The sequence below is a fragment of the Ambystoma mexicanum genome, chromosome 5q (assembly GCF_040938575.1).
Source record: "Ambystoma mexicanum isolate Mex_15411 chromosome 5q, UKY_AmexF1_1, whole genome shotgun sequence".
Classification (NCBI taxonomy): domain Eukaryota; kingdom Metazoa; phylum Chordata; class Amphibia; order Caudata; family Ambystomatidae; genus Ambystoma; species Ambystoma mexicanum.
In genome coordinates this window covers 922,374,545-922,386,272 of record NC_090933.1, presented here as the reverse complement: position 1 = coordinate 922,386,272, position 11,728 = coordinate 922,374,545, and positions in this window count along the sequence as shown.

Genomic DNA, 11,728 nt, shown 5'->3' with positions numbered 1-11,728 from the left:
GTGTAAGGTGTTCATTGAATTTTTCCAATTCTAGTAATTTGCTGATAGTTGAACAGATCAAGGAGTTTTGGTCTTGTATCGAGTCATTTGGTGCCTCATATAGTTTCATGAATGGCATTAAGGCAATGGAGGTAGCGGGCAGAACATTGTTATGAATTTGAAGTCCTGCGGCAATAGAGATGTTTCCTTTTATTTCCTTGACGTCGCCAGTGTGATCAACTTCTGGACGGTTTCCTGTTCGATGGTCTGCTATTTCTTTTTCAATCGTCTTATTTGTGTCATCTCTGTTTCCGTATGGACCATCTGCGGAGCTTTGATGATCTATCAATTGACAGACATCAGTTGAATCTAAGTTTATTAACCGGGCAACCGGAACTGAGTCTTTCCGCAATCGTTCGTTCTTGCCTAGAATGGGCGCATCTTTGATTGTGGTACTCGTTTGTCGTTGTTTGTCTAACTTTCCATCCTGTTTGTTTACGAAACTTTCATTTAGGCGATCGCGCATCCGCACGAAATCTGCCTTTAGAAGTTCTGTCAGACGCGCTTCCCTTGCTACCTCTTCATATGATGTAGTAATATTTACTGTCTCTACAATTCCAGCTTCATGTGAGGGTCGAGCATCTGCCATTTCTTTTTTGTCTATTTTTGCTTCATGATTTGCTATTTCAGGAGCTTTATGAGGTCGTGAGGCGCATTTATTATTTTTGCCAGCAATGGTGTTTTGTAACAATCCCTTGTCGGGTGAGGAGGTGCTGGTCTTTTTTCCTGGTCCCGGTTCGTCAATCGGTAATCTTTCATTTAACAATGTTGAATTTAGAGATTGCGAAGCAGCGTTCTTTTGTGTCAGGAGCCGATTGGGGGTTATTTGTATACTCTCTGACGGTGAGCGTATAGCTAATAGATCAGCATCGGTTATTTCGAAGTCAAAGGTAACATCTGATGCGTCGAGATAAATTGATGGAGGACGCTGACGGGAAGACAGTCGTTTTTCTGCTCTTTGAATGTCATTTGTTATATTCATGCTTGCTACTTGGGCATGTTTTGATTGGTTAGGGGGGTGGAATTTAGCACTGTCTTTTGACAATGTCTCTTTTTCCTCTTTGTTGGTCGTTCTGTTTTCATTCATAGCTTTACTCGGTGTCTTCGAGAGTAAGCCTTTAGGTGACAGTTGAATACCGACTTCTGAGTCTATTTGACTCGGAGGTCTCTCTATCACTACCTCTGGGATCGTATTTCCTTGCGTCTTTTGCGATGAAGTCAAATCAGAAGTTCGTCTCGGCGACAAGCTCGGGCTTAGAACAGTGACTGGGCTTGAAATTTGTGCTAGTGTTGGTGTAGCAGGTGTTTCTGGTGGCTTAAGGGTGTGGAGAGGTAAGGCTGAAGTGACAATGCAGTTTAGAATGCTTACCTTTGCAGTTCCAGTCTTGAGTTTTTGCCGCTTTTGCTGTTGTAGTCTATTGCGGGTGTGCGTTCCGCCATCCATCGGCACCGCCTCAGGCACATTTTCTGGGGGCGGCTCCATCTATCGTCTGTCGTGCAGCTCCTCTTCGATCGTCTCTTTGTGACCACCAGAGGCTTAGGGGGGTCAGGGATCAAAACCTATTATCAGCTGTCAGCAGGCAGCAAAGCAGCAACAGCGAAACAGTCGCTGCAAAAGTCACGCGCCCTTGTCTAGCGCGGGCTTATCGCCGCAAGGGCGGCTTGGTCGGTGTTTTGTACCGGCTTCCTGGATGGGCGGAGCTTCGCGACTCCAGTCGCTTAAAGGGAAAGGCTGGATTTCCAGTGCCCAGTGGTCCGCACTAACGAGCTCTCCTTCCTCAATTAAGCTTGTAAGAATGCGGATGTAAGATTGGGCAAATGTGGCAGGCACAGCAGTAAGCGCAGCAACAGCGAAACAGTCGCTGCAAAAGTCACGCGCCCTTGACTTGTTTCTGAAACTACAATGACCAGAAGGCCCTAGGAAAGGGTGGCGTGAGGCGTCATAGTGGTCCTACAAGGGTGTTGTCAAATCCCTTGTACAATTGAAGTCTCTGACAGAGGGATGCCGAAAGAAAGATAAAGAGAACGAAAACCTTCTTTCTGATGAAGCCGAGCAAATACATGAATGGTATTAGAAATACTAGAACTGTGTTGAAGACGAGCGAGGTGAGCGCAGCGCCAGCAACCATTGCATTTTAAGATCTTGCAGCCCTCCTGGGCTTTAGTGCTTGGGAAGTGTTTGGGGAATACTGTATGTGCATTGTTTGACTTTGTTTTGCCGTCCCGTGTCTCCTCTCTCCCTGCCTCCTTCCTCCCCTCCTCCCTCGTCGGCCCCTCCTTTCCCGCCCTCCTCCCAACCCGCCCAACCCCCTGATTGGCTCTCTTGAGCCCGATGTTTTTGGAGTATTGTTATGCTGCTCACCCAAGCTCGGCATTTCTATCTTGCCACGAGCGAGGTGAGTGCAGCGCCAGCAATCATTGCATTTTAAGATCTTGCAGCCCTCCTGGGCTTTAGTGCTTGGAAAGTGTTTGGGGAATACTGTATGTGCATTGTTTGACTTTGTTTTGCCGTTCCGTGTCTCCTCTCTCCCTGCCTCCCTCCTCCCTCATCGGCCCCTCCTTTCCCGCCCTCCTCCCAACATGCCCAACCCCCTGATTGGCCTCCTCTTCCTTATCTCTGAACTTCCCAGGGCAACCTCTGCCCAGCAGCCCCACGGCTAAGGCCCCCCTAGGCAAAGGGCAGCTCCTACTTGGCGGCTCCCTGTAAGTGTCTGCAGGTGTCCGCAGGGGACGCCAGTTAGTCTCTACCGGTTAGCCCCTCTTGCCTCCCCACTCCCCCCTCCTCTGACTCCTATCACAGTTGTGCTGTCCCCTGTGTTTTGTCTGACGCACTTATCAGTATTTCAATTGTCACTGTGAAAACTAGGCCTTTTTCTCTCCTTTCAGGATTCCCAACCTTAGGTGGCTTCTCCACATGTTATAAAGTCGAGCATTGTGAGCTCTTAAACCCTGAGAATTTGTCCTATTGCACCACCTGATTACGTCTCACTATCTTGTCAGCCTACTCCCGCAAGAGCCCCTCCTCAGCTTCCACCCCCTCCTCTCCCACCTACTCTATGGTGCCCACTGTCCCTCCTATCTTCTCAAACTGCTTCTCTATTGACTATCCTGCTCTCCTCACTAAATCTGGTAGGAAGAAGTTTAAAAAGGACATCCTGGTCTCCAACCTAGGCCTCCCTATCGCTGACACCTACACCAGTGCCTCCTCCAAGGAAACTCTCACCGACATCCTCGTTGTCGTGCCTTCACCTGATCTATGGACCCTTCATATGGTCTCTGTGCTCTCTCCTTTCTCTTCTTTGCTCATTAATGGTGGAACCCGTTGGGACGCATGCCTGGCCTCCTTCCTTTCCTCTAAGGTCATCATTAATTTTTACCTGAATGGTATCGTCTTGGTCCAAGGCCCTCAGGCCAACCTGCACCTCTTTGATAGACGCTTCCTGCGCCTCATCAACTTCCTTTCTTCTCCTGCTGTCTCCCATCCCCTTTCCTTGGCTACCTTGCCCTCCCCCTCCCTCTCTGCACATTGCCACTCTTAACTCTCGCTCTGCTATCAAACATTCCTCCGATATCTGCCACCTCCTTGAAGAACTTGATCTCAATGTCCTTGGTCTCACTGAGACATGGTTCACGGCCAGCTCTGTCACCAGCTTTGACACGTTTCTACCTGACGGCTACAAGATCCTCTCTGCGCTGAGGCCCAACTGCCCTGGTTGGGGTGTAGCCCTTATATTCCCTGAGTGGATTCCTGCCTCTGTCATTCCTACGCAGACCTACTCCTCTTTTGAATGTCTTGTATGTAGGCTCTCTCTCTCCCCTAGCCATTACCTTACTGTGGCTACTATCTATCGGCCACCTTGTCAGATTTCTTCCTTCCTCTCTGAGTGGGCGGAACTTTCCTCTCCACTCCTGGCCTCTACCACTCAACTCCTCCTTCTGGATGACTTCAACATCCACCTTGATGCCTCCTGTCCCCCCTCTGGTCTCTTTCGCGACCTCTGCGACTCTCTCTCACTCACCATTCTCCCCTCTTGCCCGACTCATCCTGCAGGGCACACTCTCGATGTTCTGATCTCCTCTGACCTTCCCCTCTCTGTCCCTCTCTCCACTCCTCTCTCCTGGAGTGATCACTTTCTCCTATCCTCCTACCTCACCCTCTCTACCCCTCAGGCCAAGCCACCTCCATCACTGCCACCCACCTTCTCGGTCATCCGACCTATGAAGCACGTGTCAGTTGAGGCTTTCGCCGCCACCTTGTCATGATTCCTGCCCCTCATGTTCCCAGCCCTCCAAAATGTCAGGCTGGAGCCAGGCCAAGATCACCTACATGGCCCTCCAGGGCCTCTCCATCCCTCCAAAGACCCACTTGGAGTAAGACTTGGCGCTTTTGGCACCAGACTCACTCACTCCCATAGGATAAATTGGGGATTGGACTTGTAGTGCATTGATGGGGACAAGATGGATGCCCCCACATATTTCGGTTCCCAGAACTGCATGTGCAGTCTAGTCTTTTGGGTGTGGTTCAGCCCAGAGACACCTGGGATATCCAGAGACTATTTAAGAAACATGCTTTGGGTTTTCTGCACCTGCAGCATGACACTCACCGTGTTCGGATCGGTCTCCAGTAGGCCTGCATCTATCTTCTGCGCTCAGCTCCTGCAAGAACAAGAACACCGTTAGGAACAGCCTTACCTTGCGGCGCTTCTGCCCATCATTCATCGCTCCTTCTGTTCTGCGGGCATCATCGGCGGTGTCATTCCCATCCCGGCTCGCCGCTTCCTAAGGAAAAGGGAAAAGAACAGAAAAATGACATTAGTAAGCATTCAGCAAATCTTCGCCTATTTTTAAAGACTGTATGAGCTTCAAACGCTTACCTGAATCCCAGCCGCTCTGGGGGAGCTCTGTCTCCGGAACCTCTCATCCATCTGCAAGAGGGAAAAGACACTCCAGGTTAGCGTGGAAACATCTAGAGGCGCCGCATACCGCGCTTACTCACCGCATTTCTTCTTCATAACCGGCATCCACACTGAAAACGTCGCAGCACCTAAAAGACACAGAAAAAGAACTCAGTTCAATACAAATATGAAAGGGTTGATTCGCGCATCGCGCTCTCACTCACCTTCAGCGCTGCTCATCTCAGCAGCACGTCACCATCCCCGGACGCCGGCCATCATCTAAGGAAGGAAAGGAACAAAGTTAGAGAACTGTTCAAAAGACTCATTATACTTACCTGTCGGACTCTTGCCAGTGAAGTAACTATGCAGCAACGAGCCTGCATCAATCAACGCGCCCCTGCGCTGAAAGCAGGACGGAGAGCACACTTTCCAAGAAAACAAGGTGAGCTGTGGATCAAAGGGAAGGGTTGGACCCCGGGGATGAAGGGGTTCAAGCACACAGAGACAATAGGGAGTTAAACTCTACCAATCCTGTGTTTTAGGCCCAGTCTCCAGTTGAGTAGACTCCAGGGAAGGGTTCGAGGTCATAAGAGGTCAGAACAGGCTGAGTGACGTCCCCGTGGATACCAGGTGAGCGTTACACACCTTCTCACCGCCTCCTTCCCCTTTGGCTGACTCTCACCCCGACACAGCCCTCTCCACGCTCCACTCCTCTATATCTGATACTCTTGATATCCTTGCCCCTGACATGAGAATCCGCCTGAAGCCCAAAGCCAAGTGTAACTCCTGGTATGACTCAGACCTCGGTAGCCTGAAACGCAAGTGCAGGGTGGCCGAGAGGAAATGGCGCGCTTTATGTACATCCTCTGACAAACCTGCCTGCCGCCTGCTACAAAGGCAATACCGGCTCTCCGTCCTCACCAAGAAGAGAGCTCATATTCAAGCCCACATCTCTGCGGCATCTAACAACTCGGCTGAGCTCTTTAAAATCTGCAAGGAACTGGCCAATCCTGCCGCAGTCTCTACTTCTCCTGTCCCTTCCCAGGCCCTCTGCTCAGCACTGGCATCCCATTTCATCTCTAAAACTCAGGACATCCTGTCCTCACTCTCCCCCTATCACCTCCCTCCCTCTATTCCCTGCTCTTCCTCTGCCCCTTCTGCAGCTACCCCCCTCCCTCTTTCTCGGCCTTTCCCTTGTTCTCAGCAGACAAGGTTTCTAGACAAGTGCGATCTATGAAAGTCTCGTCGAAACAGGTTCATCCCTGTTCTTCCAAAACTATCAAGGACCACATCGACTCTCTGGCTCCGGCCCTGGCTGATTTCTGCAATCATTCCTTCGCCACCGGAGTCTTCCCATCCCCTCTGAAGCATTCTCTTGTGCACCCTCTTCTTAAGAAACCCTCTGCAGACCCCTCCGGCCCGGCTAACTATCGTCCAATCTCCATCACTCCCTTCCTGGGCAAGCTCCTGGAGAAACTGGCCATCTTCCAGCTTAATCTCCACACCAAATCTGTTGGTTGTCTTCATGACCATCAGTCTGGCTTCAGAGCGGCCAGAAGCACGGAAACTGCGGAAACTGCTCTCCTGAACATCCGTGAAGACCTGTTCTCCAACCTTTACTCTAACACCCCGTGCATTCTCATCTTGCTTGATCTCTCTTCTGCCTTTGACACTGTCAACCATGCCATTCTGCTCAACTGTCTCCATGATAACCTGGGTATCACTGGTCATGCTCTGGCGTGGCTGACTTCTTTCCTCTCCGATCGACCCTCCCAGGTCCAACATGGATCCTTCCTCTCCAATATCTTTTTCTCTACCTGTGGTGTCCCCCAGGGATCTAACCTCTCTCCCTGGCTGTTCAACCAATACCTGGCACTCCTTGCCCACCGCATCGCCGCTCTCTGTCCCAATTTTCAGTGCTATGCGGATGATACCCAGCTCATTCTCAGGCTACCCCCGGCCTCCTCCTCTCCCTCTCCCCTCTCTGACTGACAGGAGTGGTGCGCTACCAATGACCTCTGCCTTAATGCCAGTAAGACTGAGATTCTACTCATCGGCACACCCACTCCCTCCTTCCCTCCAGCTCTCTGGCCGGCCTTTCTTGGCCCTCTTCCTGCTCCCACCTGCAGGGCTAAAAACCTTGGGGGTCACCTTCGACTCGACACTCTCCTTCTCTCCTCACATCTCTGACGTTTCTAAGAAGTCACACTACCAGCTGCACCTCCTCAGAGGTATTCTTCCTTTCCTCTCCTTCCCCCAGAAGCTCACTGTCTCCAGAGCCCTGGTCCTCTCTAGTCTGGACTACTGTAACAGCCTCTATCTCAAACTGCCTGCCTCTACCCTCTGCCCTCTGCAACTTATCCAGAACAGGACTGAGAGACTTGTCCTTGGCCTCCAGCCCAGGGACCGCATCTCTCCAGGACTGAAATCTCTGCACTGGCTCCCAGTGGCTTTGAGGATTAAGTTCAAAACCCTCTGCATTGTCCACAAGGTCTTCTGGGGGCTGGGGCTGCAATACCTTCAGCTCTCTCTTCCTAAATATCTTCCTTCTCGAGCTCTTCGCTCATCCACCTCCAACTCCCTCAGGGTCAGTCGCTTCTCCAAGCAACGAGTTGGTGGTAGATCTCTCTCGTCGGCAGGGGCCTCCCTCTGGAACAGCCTTACTGCATTCCTTAAACTTGAGGAAAACCATCTTCGGTTCCGGAAACACCTCGAAACCTTCCTCTTTGCTTCTTCTTTCTCTTCCCCCTCCCCTGCCGAAGTCCTGGCTGTTACTGCACTGGTTACCTGGTCACCCTTCTGATCTCGGGACCAGGCCCCGCCAGTTGCACACCTGCACTGCCTCCCCTACAACCCTTGCACCTGGGGACTGTTTCTCTGTATCCCTACAGTCCCCCTACCAGCACTTATGTATGCACTTACCTTGCACTTGCCACCACTGGCCTTTTACCATCTTATTTATTCTACTATCCCATGTACTGCAGTTTTCCCCCTCCGTTCCCCCTCGCACTTTTCCCTTTCCCCCTTCCCATGCACTTGCGCGATCTGAATGACACTGGGCTTAGTAAGATCGTTGTCTGTCTTCCCTTGTACTTCCTGTGTTGGGGAGGCAGAGGCTCCCTTGCCTCGTCATGCCTTGAAACACTTGTCTATAGGCGCGTTATAAATGCCATATCATATCATATCATATCAAAGGCCGTAGTGAACCTGACGGAGGGAGGCCTGTTTCTGGAAGAAAGGATCCGAGCCTGGCAGAGGGAGATCCCAGGACCAAAGAGCGATCGCCCAAAGAACCTTTGGTTTGTTTATTTTCTATGCCATTTTTACAAAAACTGGTGAAGAATAATACACCCGAGAAGAGTGTATCAACGAGAGTGTCACCTTGTTGTTTGTCCAAACGGACATTAAGGCTCCTAAAGATTATGAGCAATATTTGAGAGGCCATAGTGAACCTGACACAGAGAGGCTCGGTTGTCACAAGGAGGATCCGAGCCCGGCAGAGGGCGATCCTATGGGCGAAGAGCAATCAGCCAAGGAACAAAATCACTAAGAGAACATGTGTTTGTTTGTCATTGTGAAATCAGGGCGAAGAACAATCGCCCAAAGTGCAAGAACACCGAGAGAATATTTGTTTGTTTGTTACTTCTATTCAGCAAACCTTCTAAGGAAAGAGACTTTTGTAGGAGAGAGACTTAGCCTCTGATGGGTTTTGATATTGTTGAATTGAACTGTGAACCTTGTGCTGTTGAGGCCCAGGAGTGTTCTGTGCTCGAGAGTCCCGCCTTGTCCCATGCCTCAAACGTGAGGAAGGGAGACCCAGCCATACCATCCTTGATATTGATATTGATATTTATTTTCTATCGCGCTCGTACACAAGTGTTTCAGAGCACGACAAGGCAAGGGACGGGAACAGGGGATAACAAAACAGCGATCTTAATAGGCCCAGTGACAATGAGAACGCGCAAGTGCATAGCAGAGGGGGAGGGGAAAAGTGCATGGAAGGGGGGAGAAGTGGAAAGTGCGAAGCAAAGGAGAAACAGATAAATAATAATAAATAAATAATATAGGCAACAAACAGTGGTAGTGCAGCCAGCAATTTGCAAGTGCTAGGTTTAAGTCAGCAGACAGGGTAGGTCTGATAAGTGCAGGAAGAAAAAGGGGGGGCTGTATGGGTACAGATACCGAACCCCAGTGCAAGGGGTGGGCCGGAGGCAGTGCGGGAGGGTGGCATGGTGAGCAGGTACCTGGGTCCGGAGGACAGATGATGGCCTGGTGCACAATGCCAAGAGAAAACAGATCAGCAGTGGAGAGGGGGAGCGAAGGCAGAAGAAAAGAGGAAGGTCTTGAGGTGCTTCTGGAACTGGAGATGGTTCTCCTCAAGTTTTAGAGTGGCAGGGAGGCTGTTCCAGAGGGAGGCCCCACATCATTTGTGAACACTTCCTTCTTTTCTGGTGAACATTATCCCACACTCTTTTTGTAACTAGTAGTAAGGATTGGCAATATTTTGTTTTTAGCATAGGCCCTTTTTATTTGACAAGATGCAACAAGGAGTGCCTTATTATTTGATGGTCGTAGCTTGCTCCCATCTTAGATTTAGGTTTAGATTAGGCATTTATCTCACCCATTATAAAATTCAATAACCACCCTTGAACTGTGATCATTTGTGTCTGTCTTTACTGTTGCCACCATGAGTTCCTAACACGTGCAAGAGGCACGACTAAGAGGAGAATTAAAAGGCAGAAAGCATGAAAGTGGTGTAGAAAGCACCGGAAGATAAAAAAGTGTAAGAAGCAACAAATCAAGAGAAGGGCAAAAGGGTCGGAGTGTTTGCACTGAGGAAAAGCAAAGAGCTTGGCGTTTTTCGAAAACCTCTGATTCTACCCCATGAGAGATTGATGTGTAAGAGAGACTATTTGTAAAGTAAAGGCATATCCTGACCAGCCGAATTGGTGTCTGGAACTAGAGCGGCATAAGCTTGAGGAAAAGCTCCCTGTGAAATCAAAAAGGAAGTGTGTTATATGGTGTTTTGTTTTGAAAGCTGGAAGAGGCCTGAGCTTGAGGAAGGGAACCCTGAGGGGCCTAGCAAGGAATCTGACTTTGTATTTTGTGTTTGAAAGCTGTAAGAGGCCTGAGTTTGGGGAAGGGAACCCTGATCGGCCTATCAAGGAATCTGACTTTGTATTTTGTGTTTGAAAGCTAGAAGAGGCATGATCCTAGAGAAGGGAACCCTGAGAGGCCTAACAAGGAACCTGACTTTGTGTTAAAAGCTAGAAGAGGCCTGAGCTTGGGGAAGGGAACCCCGAGAGGCCTATTGAGGAATCATCTTTGTGACATTGATCAAATTAAACCTGGTGAGAAGACCAGCTGAAACCAACTCTGGTTTTGTCATTTTGTTGAACCAACATTTTCCTTTTAAAAAGACTTCCTATCGCATTATTGTACAGCGTGAGGGCAAGCATAGGTTTAGAGATAGATGGATGCTTATTTTGGACTATTAGATAACGACGGCCATTAGAAACATCAGTTAAGGGAACCATCCCTTAAGAGTTAGGGCCAGTCAGGCATTCCACCAACCCAGGAACCTTAGTAAAGAAAGGTTTTTAAATGAATGCTTTTGAGTCTGTGTCTCTCTTGATATCATGCATGTCGCACGCCACTCTTTCTGGATGTGCCCTCAAACAGGCAGCGCTTGCATGGACTGTTTACTGCCTTTGCAGCAGCTGTATGTTTCCATCCCCAAGGGCCTTGTTTCACACTGACACATCACAGCCGCAAGCCTTGCAACATGCAAACCCTGCTCCCTTTCGAGAGGAGGTGAACACTGAATAAGTGTGTGCACAGCTTTCTGACCACTTACATGTATACTTCATTTTTTTCTTAATGTGGATAATTGTAGCAACACTTTCCTTTGCCCCAAAAGTTCAGGAACAAACTATGACTGACAATACTAAAGATCCAGGGTTCCAGCTCCTCCTTTGAGAAACCTAAGGGTATTCTTACTCCTACTACCCTTGGATCCTCTGCGCAGGTGGCCAGGGAAAGGCCATCGCTTTTGGATCCTGACACTGGTGCTGGAGAAGTGAGGGAGAATCACATGGGTGGAGGGTCCTTGAGGATTGGGAGTGGAGTATCCTTGGGCAAGATATGGCATCCCCCTTTCCCTATTGACAACCATCCTAACCCTCCCCCAACCTTTATGGGCTATTATCAGCCAGTTCCCCTCACATCTTCATGTATAACAGTTGACAGTACTGAGACGAAGAAGATGCCAACTAAGAGCAATGACGATTACCCCTTTACATTACTTTGGTACTGAAACAAAGAAGATGCCTGCACGGAACTGTAAAGGATCAGGCACATCCCTGTAATTGTGGTCCGGCAGGACTAATCAGAGTTCCACACCAGCAGCCTGGTAATTGGCTGCAGGTGTATAAATGGAGACCAGCCCAGCACGGAAGAGAGCGACTGGCGGAGCAGCAGGAGACCCGTGAAAGGAGGCAGCTGTGATGGCTCAGGAGAAGGAAGCAGGATGCCAACAGAAGTCCCAGAGACCTTGCGGGACCCGATGTAAGTGTGCCTCGTATTCCCCACAAGCCTGGGAGCCTCCGAACAATAGCGCATGCAGCAGGATCTGCCAAGGAGCCTGGAATGCAGAGGACGCTGTCCATTTCCGGAAACCAGCATCAGAAGTGCCGGTGTGAAGCGGGGAGCATAGGGCGAGCAAGCAGAGCTTGCAATGGTGGCCTGTCCTGGCTTCAGGAGTGAAAGAAAGTCGCGGGAACTACCGGGGGAAA